The sequence below is a fragment of the Lithobates pipiens genome, unplaced genomic scaffold (genome assembly GCF_037356315.1).
Source record: "Lithobates pipiens isolate NorthernLeopardFrog02 unplaced genomic scaffold, aLitPip1_a1.2 Scaffold_67, whole genome shotgun sequence".
NCBI classification, from domain to species: domain Eukaryota; kingdom Metazoa; phylum Chordata; class Amphibia; order Anura; family Ranidae; genus Lithobates; species Lithobates pipiens.
The window spans coordinates 557,486-570,595 of NW_027507889.1; the positions used below are offsets into that span (position 1 = coordinate 557,486).

Sequence of the window (13,110 nt, forward strand, 5' to 3'; positions counted from 1 at the left end):
CAAATACGCCTGCAGGTGAGGGGAGGGGGATTCACGTCAAACCGATCCAAGGTAGTGGTCGAGTTTGCCTCATTTCTATCATCTTTATATAGCAGACCAACTGCCTTTGACCGGGACAAGGCCGAGAGATTCTTTCAAACGTTTAGCCTCCACTCCTTGTCCCTGGAGGCTCGAGATTCTTTGAATGCTTCTATATCTGAGCTGGAAGTCGCAAAGGCCCTCAAGTCTCTTAAGCCGTCCAAGGCACCAGGCCCAGACGGCTTTACTGGACTCTATTACAAGACATTTGCACCTCTGCTCAGGCCCCACATGACTTCCTATTTCAACTCATGGCGGGAAGGATTGCGGCCCTCACCTGACTCGCTTAAAGCTCATCTCCATGCTCCCCAAGTCAACTGAGGAAGCTACAGACCCACAATCATTTCGCCCCATCTCCCTGTTGAATGTCAACCTGAAGGTCTTAAGCAAGGTTCCAAGCATGTGAGTAGATACCTTCAGGCCCACATTCACGGGGACCAAGTGGGCTTTGTGCCCGGTCGCCAGGCGGGGGACAATGTCCGCAAGGTTATCCATCTCCTCCATATCCTCCTCCAACGTAAAATCCCGGGGTTCCTGCTTTCATTAGATATCTATAAAGCATTTGACTCGCTCTCCTGGGGTTATCTTCAATGTGTTTTGACTAGATGGGGATTTGGGGTGAATTTTTTGAGTTAGATCCAAGCCCTCTATTCTGCACCCTGGGCAAAATAAGCGGGCTCTGACTCATTCCCTATACACCGAGGTACTAGACAGGGATGCCCCGTTCCCGGCTCGTTATCTTGGCATTGGAGCCGCTGGCGGCGGCGATCAGGGCCAACGGTGACATCTCGTGAGTTCCCTATGCGGGTACTCAATATAAAACAAACTTTTGCGGACGACGCCCTTTGGACTGTCGGACCCCCTCATCTCCCTGCCTAACTTACAATTTATAGTGGACCAGTTTTCAGCCTTATCTGGCCTTCAAATTAACCCCTCCAAGACCACAGCACTGAACGTCAATCTCCCCTTTCCACTTTCCCTACCGTTGGGCATCCCACTCAATTGACTACTTCGGCATTAAATTGACACCACCTTATTCCTCCTTGTTTTCAGCCAACTACTATCCCCTGCTGCGCACAGTGTCCACTCTTATGCAGAATTGGCAATTCCCTACCCTCTCGTGGGTGGGCAGGATCTCTGCCATGAAAAGGACGATCCTGCCCAAAGTTCTTTATTATTTTCGCACCCTGCCGGTCCACGTGCCTGTTTTTTTTTCTCTGACTCCTGCAGAATAGGATCCTCCAATTCATCTGGGCGCATATACGTCCCAGGAGGATATCTAGAGCGACTCTTTTTACCCATAGGCTTCAGGGAGGAATGGGGGTTTCCAACATCTCCAAATACTACATTGCGGCTCAGATTTCCCCTTTGACTATGCTCCATGCGTCTACGGAGGTTCCCCTCTGGGTGCTCCTTGAGGTGCCTAACTGCGACCCCTGTCCACTTCAGGCACTGCTTTGCCTCCCTTGGACGTTACACCCTTCTTTGAGTCCAATGCTGCTTCATGGTCTGCAAATTTGTGATTCCGTCCGTTTCTCTGGCAACTTGATGTCTTCCTTTTTACCCCTGCTCCCCATCACTCATAACCCTCTTTTCCCCCCGGGCATGGAAGAACCTCGGGCGTTTTCTTGGTGGCCCTCTCATGGATATATACGAGTCCAAGATTTTCGTTCCACGCGGCTTTTTCCTTCCTGGGAGGCTATCCGGGAGAAGCACGAGGCTCCGATTAGTGAGCTTTATCGTTTTATTCAATTGAGACACTGGATTGGGGCCCTGCGTCGCACGTCCACTTACCCATTTCAAAAAAATGATTGAGCACGTATGCCTATCTGCCCCTGGGTCCCCAGGCCTTATCTCGGCAATTTATGCATCCCTGAATGGACGCCCGCCATCAGCACTCCTCCCATATATGGCCCAGTGGGAAAGGGACCTTCAGGCCCCAATTGATCTGGAAGACTGGAGTAAAGCCTGGAGAATGGTAGCCAAATGTTCCTTTAATACAGATACTTTGGAAGCCGCGTACAAAGTACTATTCCTTTGGTACTGGGTTTCCGGCTCGCACCGCTCAGGCCTTCCCTGTAAGCTCTGACAGGTGCTTTCGCAATTGTGGACAACGAGGGGATGTTCTTCACACCTGGTGGTCCTGTCCGAGGCTAGTAGGGTTCTGGTCGAGAATCTTTGGTTTGCTGCAGACACTCTTCCACTTGACAATCCGAAGGGATGCCAAGCTAGCTCTTCTCCACTGTCTGATACCTGGTTTGCAAGGTCCTCAACAGAAGCTGGCTACCTATATTTTCATAGCAGCTAAGCGGACCATTGCCCAGGCCTGGAAGACCCAACGGGTGGATTTCCATGGGGTAAAGACACGTATGACTGCTACGCTACTGCAAGAACGCATGTCCAGCATCGTACATTACTCACATGCTAAATTTCTAAAACTGTGGGAGCCGTGGATTTCATATGAATTCCCTACGCTCCATGCCTGGGCCTGGTCTGACCTACTTTGCTGGGACCCCCGCCCTTCCCCTTTTTCCCTTTCCTCTCGTCTTTGGTCTCCTTTCTCTAGTCTCTCCATTATTTTTTCAGTCTTCTCTGTAGTGTCTCTCCCTCTTCTAACACTTACCATTGCCCCCCATGGTGGGGGTAGCGGGTGAAAGGCTTCCACCCCAGAGATGTCTAGGGGGTTATGATTATTTGTATTGCAGCTAGTCCTGATACCATCCTCTACTTGTATTATCCAGCCCATATATTGTGGTGTTTTGCCCTTTGGAATTATGTTCATACTTTGGCATCCATTGAGCGTTCTGTTTTCTTGTCTACTTAAATTTCAAACATATTGAAATGGAGTACCCGTCACCAGACCGTCAAGAGTACCCGAGTACCTATTTGCAGACCATGCCTCAGAATAAACATTGAGGTGTTTGCTTTCCAAAATGTGGTCATTTTGGGGGTAATTCCATTGTCCTGGTGCTCCAGGACCTTCAAAAAAGCGTGATAGGTAGGAACAAAATGAGATGTGTCATTTATGCTCCTAGAATGCCAGAAGGTACTACTTCAATGTTGGACCTCTGTATATGGCCAGGCTGTGTAGAAGTCTCACACATGTGGTCACGCAATACTCTGCAAAAATGACACCCCAAAATACATTCTGCTACTCATCCTATGTACATGCTTTGAGTTAGAAATATCTTATAAACTGACCACCTTGTGTATATAAAAAAAAAAAAATGTTTTCATTTTCTTTCCACGTTTTCCGAAGTCTTGTGGAAAAAAAAAAAAAAATAACTGTTCAAAAGACTCATTATGACTCAGAATACGTTGTGTCTACTTTACAAAATGGGGTCATTTTGTGGGCAATTCTACTGTCCTGGTGCTCCAGGGACTTCACAAACGTAATAGGTTAGGAAATTACAGGTGTCATTTATGCTCCTAGAACCCCTGATGGTGCTCCCTGCATGGGCTATTTGTACTTTCCTCACATTTCAGAGCCTCAAGAAATGATAGGCCGCCAGTGCATCAGGTGTGATCAGATGTGATCAATTTTCAATGGATTTGCACCATAGCTTGTAGACTAACTTTCAAAGAGACTAAATATCCACTAATTTGGGTTATTTTTTACCAAAGAGATGTAGCAGTATAAATTTTGGCCCAAATTTATGAACAAAAATTACTTATTTGCAAAATTTTATCATAAAAAATAAAAAAACTAAATTCTCTTCAAAATTTTCAGTCTTTTTTCACTTATGTTGCAAAAAATAAAAAATCCGGTGGTGATTAAATACCACCAAAAGAAAGCTCTATTTTTTCTAATGGTTTAGGTACAGTGTTGCATAAGTAATTGGCATTTAAAGTTAGCGCTGAAAGCTAAAAATTGGTCTGGGGAGGAAGGGTGTATAAATGCCCTGTATTGAAGTGGTTAATAAAACAGTAAAGACATACTGCACAATGATTGCCGTTTATTTTTTATGAGAACAAATAGAACAGGATAAGTGAATTATACTGACACGCTGTTTGGGAAAAGTGCAGACTGATGCTCTTAGTGGAGTGGTTATCTCATTGAGAGAAAGGTGTATGTATATTTCTGGTGAGTAGCCAATCTACAAGGTGTTGGTGCTGTCACATATTGGTGGAATCAGTGACACGGAGACACAGATGAGGGATGAACACAGGAATTGGTTGATTTTCACTGGAGCAATTCACTGGGACAATTTTTTCACACACATTTTTAGCTTTGTGAATTCACTCTGAACTAAAATTTCAGCCCCAACTGTCAGGAAAATGGTTTGGGATGCAAAGAAAAACCTCAAACCTGGCACAGAAAGTTGGACTGACGAGACCAAAAAAATAAAATTAAAAATTGAGCTTTTTGGCCACAACCATAAACACAATTTGGAGAGGAATCAACAAGGCCAATGGTGAAAAGGTACATCATTCCTAATGTGAAACACGGAGGTAGATCGCTGATGTTTTGGTGATGTATGAGCTACAAAGGCACAGGAAATGTGGTCAAAGTTGATGGCAAGATGAATGCAGTACGTTCTCAAAAAATACTGGAAGAACATTTGCATTCAGACAGGAAGATGCTCATGGGATGTACTTGGACATTTCAACTTGACAATGATCCAAAAGACAAGGTCAAGTTGACCAGTCAATGGCTACAACAGAAGTAAAGGTTCTGAAATGGTAATTTCAGTCGCCTGACCTCAATATCATTGCTCCACTCCGGGGAGATCTCAAAACGTGCAGTTCATGCAAGACAGCCCAAGAATTTACAGGAACTGAAAGTTTTGCCAAGAGGAATGGGCAGCTTTACCTGAGACAGTGTGACAGTTTGTGCAGAAATTCTTTAGTTTTGCAAACCGCTTGCGGCAGCAGCTGTCCGGGTGGCTGGACGATCCTGGAGGTGAAGATGCTGGATGTGGAGGTCCTGGGCTGGTGTGGTTACACGTGGTCTGCAGTTAGGTCAGTTGGATGTACTGCCAAATTTTCTGGAACTCTTTTGGCGATGGCTTAGGGTAGAGAAATTAATAAATATTCTATTGAAGGCCAACAGCTCTGGTGAACATTCCTGCAGTCAGCGTGCAAATTGCACACTCCCTCAAACTTGTGACATCTGGGGCATTGTGCTGTGTGATAAAACTGCACATTTTAGGAGTGGCCTTTTACTGTGGCCAGCCTAAGGCACACCTGTGCAATAATCATGCTGTCTAATCAGCATCTTGATGCAGATAATGGATATCACCCACCCTCCAATGTATAGAAAAACAAAAACGTCCAATCTGCAGCACCTTGTAGATTACCCTCCCTGGCGGTATTCCCGAGTCAGGCTCAGGGTGGAATTTCAGAACCAAAAGCGCTAACCCCGAGCCAGATCGCAACGCAGGATCCAGGAAGAGCTTACTTACCTTGACCCCTGGATCCTGCGATTACTACCCAGTGTGAGCGGCTCGTCTTCTACTCGATTCATCACAGTGCCGGGCTCCGTTCCTTGCAAGCGTTGTGACACAGGGGCTAAGAACAGTGCCAAATTCAAAAAGTGAAACACACTATACATAGTATACTCTAATCTTACAGATTATATTACTGTGAATGTATTTCACATGCCTTTTGTCCCTAGTGGTTTGTCCCGTGACATACACTGTTCTTTCTGCCTGGAAACTGGAGATTGTCTATAGCAGGGGTTGACAAATTTGCTTGGAATCTAGGAGCGTGCTAAAAAAGTTAGGAGCCTGGTCTGACGGCGATCTGTACCTGTCCCTGGCCTGACATGGAGACGAGTGAGGGGAAGATAGCCCCCCGTCTCCAAGTCATTGCCCATAGCTCTTGAGGGACATTTTTTTTTTTTCAAATGACAATATTTTTTTAAATTGCATTTTAGTGTAAATATGAGATGCGAGGTCTCTCTGACCCCAGATCTCATATACAAGAGGACCTGTCATGCTTTTTTCTATTACAAGGGATTTTTACATTCCTTGTAATGGGAATAAAAGTGACACTTTTTTTTATAAGAACAGTGAATAAAATAAAAGTTAATAAGAAAAATTTTTTTTTTTAAAACGCGCCCTGTCCCGCCAAGCTTGTGTGCAGAAGCGAACGCATATATGAAAGCTGTGTTTAACCACACATGTGAGGTATCGCTGCGATCGGTAGAGTGAGAGCAATAATTCTAGCCCCAGACCTCTAACTTAAAACGTGCAACCTGTAGAATTTTTTAAACGTCGCCTATGGAGATTAAGGGTAAAAGTTTGTCGCCATTCCATGAGCGGGCGCAATTTTGAAGTATGTCATGTTGGGTATCGATTTACTCGACGCAACATTATCTTTCACAATATAAAAAAAATAAAATTGGGCTAACTTTACTGTTGTCTTATTTTTTTGTTATCAAATACATTTTCCCCAAAAGTACGCTTGTAAGTCCGCTGTGCAAATACGGTGTGACAGACAGTATTGCAACCACCACCATTTTATTCTCTAGGGTGTATATATATATATATATATATATATATATATATATAATGTTTAGGGGTTCTAAATAAAGGGAAGGAGATGGAGCTTCCCCTGCCTGCCAGCCTATTAGCATTGCTGGTTGTAATACCAACGGCCACCACAAGAGGACGCCAGATTCCAGAAGGAACCATAGGATCGTAGAAGGCCTCAAAGCCGGGGGCTCAATTACCGGCGGTGCGGCCCGATGCGATCACACCGGGGGGGTTCGCGGTGACAGGATACCCCCAGCTGTGATGCCCCAGGTCGCTAATTCTAGACGCAAATGCGACCTGGCGCCCAGGTTTTGTCGAGCCCTGGTCTATAGCAACCAAAACCGTCCCTTTACATCAAAAGTAGTTTTAGACCAGCTAGAAAACAGATAATTAGAATCACTTGCAGAATTGAGCGATAGTGATTTGTGGGGAGATCCATCAAACACGGAAAAATGACAGCGACAATTCTGCAACTAAGTTTCAGCACATTTGATTACATTGAATAATTTTTATTTGGTATAATTTATAGTTTTCATATAATTCTCGATTTTGTTTTTCAAAATTCATCATACCCAGGATGTCTACTAGACTCTGGTTTGGACAGATTTAAGCGAGTCATTCTTAATTACAGGCCTACAATATAAAAAAAAAAAAGCCAAATGTCCATGCAAAAAATTGTTACCGCTATCGGCACCAAAAATCTTAATACCGCCAGGGAGGTTAAGAGTTGCAAACTCAAATACAGTTTTGGATCCTTTGTCAGGTATAACAGGCATGAAAGGCAAACTCACATATACTCTTTATATAGCACATTTCTCCTGGACTGGAAATGACCAAACACCTGAATCACTTCAATTAAGATACAATGCACATAGCAGATAATATTCAGACAAATATGGCAGCGTATCTGGTTACTTCATATAGATATCTGTAACAATATTTACAGACAAATGTAAATCATAATTTGTATGAGTTTTTAACTCTTACTAACTCTTCAAGGTGCTACAGAAAAAAAAAAAATTTAAAAGCCTTTGGGACTCAGTAAAAATAAAGATCAATAAAGCGGTTTTACATCATCATACAAACGTATATTTGAAAGCAATTTATTTTTTGCCAACAATGGTGTGGGCAAATTTCTGCCAGTCACAGCCTGTGTCACACCCCACCAGCCCGTGTGGTAGAACGGGAAGGTAAAGCCTCCACCAATCAAGATGTAATATCCCACTCATTGTGTTAAGCTAGTTGGTGGGCAGTCATTTACCAGAGTATATAGGCCCATATGTGGGCTTTTTTTCTGCAGGAATGGAATTCCACCACCTCTGGCAGCCTTCTCTCCCTTTCCTTGTCACGCGACACAGAAAAGTAAAGGAATCACTTCCTCCTCCAGCTTCTGTGCGCTAGTGTCGGCACTGCATCCAGGGCACATGATGCTGGATGTTTATAGATAGATGTCCCAGGTCTCCACACTGCAATCCCCCACATTTGTAAATATAGGGCTTGGGGAGGCAGCTTCTTTCTCCACCTGCAGCCTGTTAAAACTGTGTGTAGCACAGAGAAGCGACGTGCTGTGAAACAGCCCAGGCACAACAGAGCCGTGATGGCTGCATTCTGCAAGAACAGGCGAGAGCTTTTTGTGTGGGGGTGGGAGGATTTACGAGAAAGCTGGAAGGAGGTATCAGAAAAAAAAAAATGACTTGGGCAAAGGGGAGAGCTGGAAGAGGGGGGATTTTTGTAGGGGTTATAGCAGGGAAGAGGGGGGTTTACAGATTGTGCAGAGGTGAAAGCTGTAGAGGAGGGTGCTGGGGTGAGTTGTGGACAGGGTGCTAAGGTAGGGTGACCAGACATGCCCATTTTGAGTACACTGTCCCCGGAGACTGTGTGTCTCCGGATTCAGGGGTGGTGCCCATACCCATTGCAGACAGCCTAACCAGACATGCAGCAGTGCGACAATGGATCCAGCGCAGAAAGTGATTTGGGGGTAAGTGGGGCATATGGCTGCAGGGAGAGTGAGTGGAGCTGTCAAACTGAAGCTCTGATGTCAGGGATGGGCGGGGCTGATGTTCGTTGCTCCGCCTCCTTTGTCAGACAACCCAGTACATAGACAAACAGCTGAGTTTGGCAGAATACTGGCGTTTAGTGGGTGGGAAGGGGCCCAGCGGCTAACAAGGGGCCCAGCAGCAACTCAATGCCCCCAGCCTGTGTATTGTTTTCTGCCCCCCCCCCCCCCCCGACAGTCACAGCCGATCATTTATATTCAGGTCTTGCGTCTTCCTCTCTTCTGATACAAATCTCCCATTCCCCATCTTTTTTTCTTCTCTTTTTTGTTTTGCCACATCAGTAATCTTATACAGGAGACTAAATTCAGCTTGCCGCTCATTTGTGTCTCGTTTGCAGTTCCACATCATCGTGGCATATTTAATTTCAGTTTTTTTCTTTTTTCCTCCCATCTTTTTTTTTCTTTTCCAAAAATTCCTTGTGATCATAAAAAATTCATAACATTTAAGAAATACAAAAAAAGAAAAAAAAGATAGGAAGAAACCTCAACACCCTTGGTGTTCTCGGAATATACACAGTGACTATACCTAGTGCCCTGGCGTCTTATACATATATTGAATTTTCCTCCCCCCAGCTCCCCACCCCATAGGATCACATTGTATACCCAATTCAGAGTCGTGAAGAGGCCAACAGGGAAGCCCTAAAAGGGGAATGGCCCACCCTTCGTGAAAAGGGAAAAACACTCAGAAAAAAAAAAATTATATATAGGGAGAGAGGCACCAGACGCCCGTGAGGAGAGTGTTTTCTGTGGCAGAAGCTATTGCAGCCCTTCTATTTATAGCGAGATCCCCAACTTCCACAAGCAAGAAACCCATAAGCTCGTGAACTTCTTGTTATTGCCCTGTTTGATGAAAAAGACCCTTTCGTTGCCAATTGTTTTTATGGTTGCCAGCCAAGTTTCAAATGACGGGCCTGAATGAGAGTGCCATTGTTGAGCAATTAGCTTCCTTGCTTTGAAAAGACATCTAATAACTGGTATTATAGTGACGTTGGGGATTATGAGTCCCTCAGGTATAGTCAGGCGACAAGTCCTGACCATTGCTTTCAGTGTTAGATTAAAGATTCTGTTAATCTGATCTATAACCTGCGTCCACTACCTAAATAATTTCAGACACCTCCAAAACATGTGGATGAAATCACCGGTTAAGCCGCATCTAGGACAGTGGTCGTTATTTCTCCAGCATAATTTAAACATTTTCTTGGGGGTACGATATACCCGATAAAAGAAAAGGTGGGAAGCTTTCTGGGAAGGGGAAATCAAAACACTAGTTCCGTGATCGATTATCCGATCCCAGTCGGAGTTGGACAGTGGAGCCACGTCCTTCTCCCATCTTTTCCTACTTTTGAGCAGGGCTTCATGATCTAGCATTTTATCCCCTAATCTAGCATACATATAAGAAATCAGTCCCTTAAGCGTATCCTGGGACATAATTTGTGATAACACAGGAATCTGAATCCACTGTACCTTTTGAGGTCCAAATTGTGACTGGACTGCATGTCTGACCTGGAGATATTTATAAAACGAACGGTTCGACAGGGAGAACTCCAACTTTAAATTAGTAAATGATTTAATATCTGACCCCTGAAATTCCCTATCTAATGCAACTTCTACTCCCCCTCTACACTAATCACTTCTTACACTCTCCATCCCCTCTACAAATCTCTGTATCACTGCTAAGCCACCACTACTTAACCCTTTACTGACTGATCTGGTTAATGTTTCCCCATTTTCTATTGCATTATTATATCATCCTATGCATTAACCACTTCCCGACCGACGCACACCGATGTACTTTGGCAGAATGGCACGGGCAGGCATATTGGCGTACAGGGACGTTTATTACCATATGCTGACCTGCCATCACGTGCGTGCTGGCGGTATGTCGGTCGGACCCCCGTGAGTCCAGTAGCGGGTCCCGCGGACTATCACCGCGGGGATACCTGCGATAGTCTCACGGGAAAGCTGAATGAGGAGATGTCATTGTAAACAGCATCTCCCCGTTTCTGCCTAGCAACAAGTGACACTGATCTCTGCTCCATGTGATTGGAGCAGAGATCAGTGTTCACCAACACAAAGCCCAGCCCCCCACAGTTAGTAACACACCCTTAGGAACACTTAACCCCTATACTGCCACCCCCTGGTTAACCCTTTCACTGCCAGTGTCACACAGGAATCAGTGCATTTGTATTGTGCCAAAAGTGTCCGATGTGTCTGCCATAATGTCGCAGTCACAAAATAAAAAATTTAAAAAAAAAAAGCTGATCGCCACCATTACTAGTTAAAAAAAAAAAGCCATAAAACTATCCCCATTTTGTAAACGCTATAACTTTTACGCAAACCAATAGCTTATTGCAATTTTTTTTTTACCAAAAATATGTAGAACAATACGTATCAGCCTAAACTGAGGAAACTTTTTTTGGGGGGGGATATTATAACAAAAAGTAAAAAATTTGTTTTTTTCAAAATTGTCTATTTTTGTTTATAGCGCAAAAAATAAAAACCGCAGGGGTGATCAAGTACCACCAAAAGAAAGCTCTATTTGTGGGAAAAAAAGGACATCAATTTTGTTTGGGAGCCACGTCGCATGACCACGCAACTGTCAATTAAAGCGACGCAGTGCCGAGTCGCAAAAAGTGGTCTGGTCTGGTCTTAAGCCAGCAAAATGGTCCATCTGAAAGCGGTTAAGGTGAAAAAAAAAATTCTTCTAGTGACCAGCCCCCCCGTTTTACTCACCTGAGTCCTGGAATTTCCCACGACAGATGCACTCTTCCTCTGCCCATGGTTCTCGGGTCTTGATTGGATATATTGATAGCAGGTCAGCCATTGGCTCCCACAGCTGTCATTCAAATCAAATGACACAGGTGCTGGAGGGCGGGACCGAGTCATACATTCGGCGCCTATGGACATGAATGCTGGACTCGGGAGTGCCCGCAAGGTAACCCCCCAGAGAGTGCTTCTCCTAGGGCATTATACAATGTGGGGAGGAGCCGCCGAGGGACCCCAGAAGTCGAGGATCAGGGCCACTCTGCAAAACAAACTGCACAGTGGATGCGTTTGTGGTTTTATAATATAAAAATTTAAAAACAAAGCCTTACAATCACTGAGTCTGAGCAATAGTTAATTTGCATCCATTAATCTGGGCCGATCCTATTCCCTTACCTAGGACATTAAGCCTTGGGTCACACTTGTGCAATCAGACTTTGCATGTGATTCGCACCGCATTGCTGTGAACATCACATGCGATGTCTGTGCAACTGTATGGCTGAAATTCACATTTACACCAGAATAGTGCAGGACACTTTGGAGCCATTCCACAGTTCACACTGCAATCTAATCTGGGGGAGTCATTAGCCTTCTACTGACATTCGCAGTGGTTTGCAGATGTCAGTTTGAACCGTCTGATTCAGGTGTAATGCGGGCACCCACACAGGATTTCCCACATCACACCAGTGTGAACCCAGGCTTAATCATCATGTCACTATTTTTTTGTTTTATTTTTTTCATAATTAAAAAAAAAATTAATGGATATTTAACTGGTTAGGGACCACCGCCTGTACATTTACATCAGCACAATTACATACCTGTCCCTGCCCCCCAGTCAGTCACTGATTTTAGTGGTCATTTATTTACCGATCACTGCATTTAGTGTCAGTTGTGACTGTAAAAAGTGTCAGGGCCCCTTTAGGTTCAGGGTAGCCCCCTACCCACCCCCCAATTAAATGTTTAACCCTTTGATTGCCCACCCGGTAATCCTTTCACCCCCTTTTGCCAGTATCACTGAGCAATCATTTTTCTTATCGTTGCATTAGTGTCACTGGTGCCGCTAGGTTGACAGTTATTTAGGTTCACCGCCAGGATTTTATAATGTTAGGTGTACCCCTATATACAACCAACGGTTTTAACCCCCCCCCCGCCCTGATTGCCCCTAGAGTTAACCCTTTCAGTGATCACCGTATAATTGTTACGGGTAACTCTGGTTAGTTTGCTTTTTATAGCATCAGGGCGTCTGCCATTTATTACCCAATAAAGGTTTAACGCCCTGATCGCCTGGCGGGTGATATCAATAAGGTTTTAGGGTCAGATAGGGTCTGCGTCAGCCCAGGCAGCGCCAGGAGTGCCAACAGCCACGCGCAAAGCATAAACCTCTTAGTGGTATAGTATCTGAACAGATCAATATCTGATCAGATCTATACTAGCATCCCCAGCAGTTTAGGGTTTCAAAAAACGCAGTTAGTGGGATCAGACCAGATACCTGCTGGCACCTGCTTTTTCCCCCTTCGCCCAGCCCACCCAAGTGCAGTATTGATCGATCACCGTCACTTAGAAAACACATCACACATAACTGCAGTGTTCGCAGAGTCAGGCCTGATCCCTGCGATCGCCAAGTTTTTTTTTTGGTATCATTTTATACAGTCGCTGACAGCCTAGGTGCTTTTTTACCTGTGAATGTCACTAGTATACCACTAAATTTAGAGCCCAAAATGGCAAATCGAAGGT

At 44.6% G+C, this 13,110-nt stretch overlaps 1 long non-coding RNA gene across 2 annotated transcripts in view; it reads right to left on the reverse strand.

Annotated features, from left to right (window-relative positions):
* Nucleotides 1–13,110, reverse strand: part of LOC143959116 (uncharacterized) — a 126,274-nt gene that overhangs the window by 94,608 nt on the left and 18,556 nt on the right. The window contains exon 1 of one of the 2 annotated variants that reach the window (XR_013270178.1): nucleotides 4,892–4,911. The exons of the other annotated variant lie outside the window; for it this stretch is intronic. This is a non-coding gene — a long non-coding RNA (uncharacterized LOC143959116). Of the gene's footprint in view, nucleotides 1–4,891; nucleotides 4,912–13,110 lie in introns of those variants that run through there. 2 annotated transcript variants of the gene reach the window in all.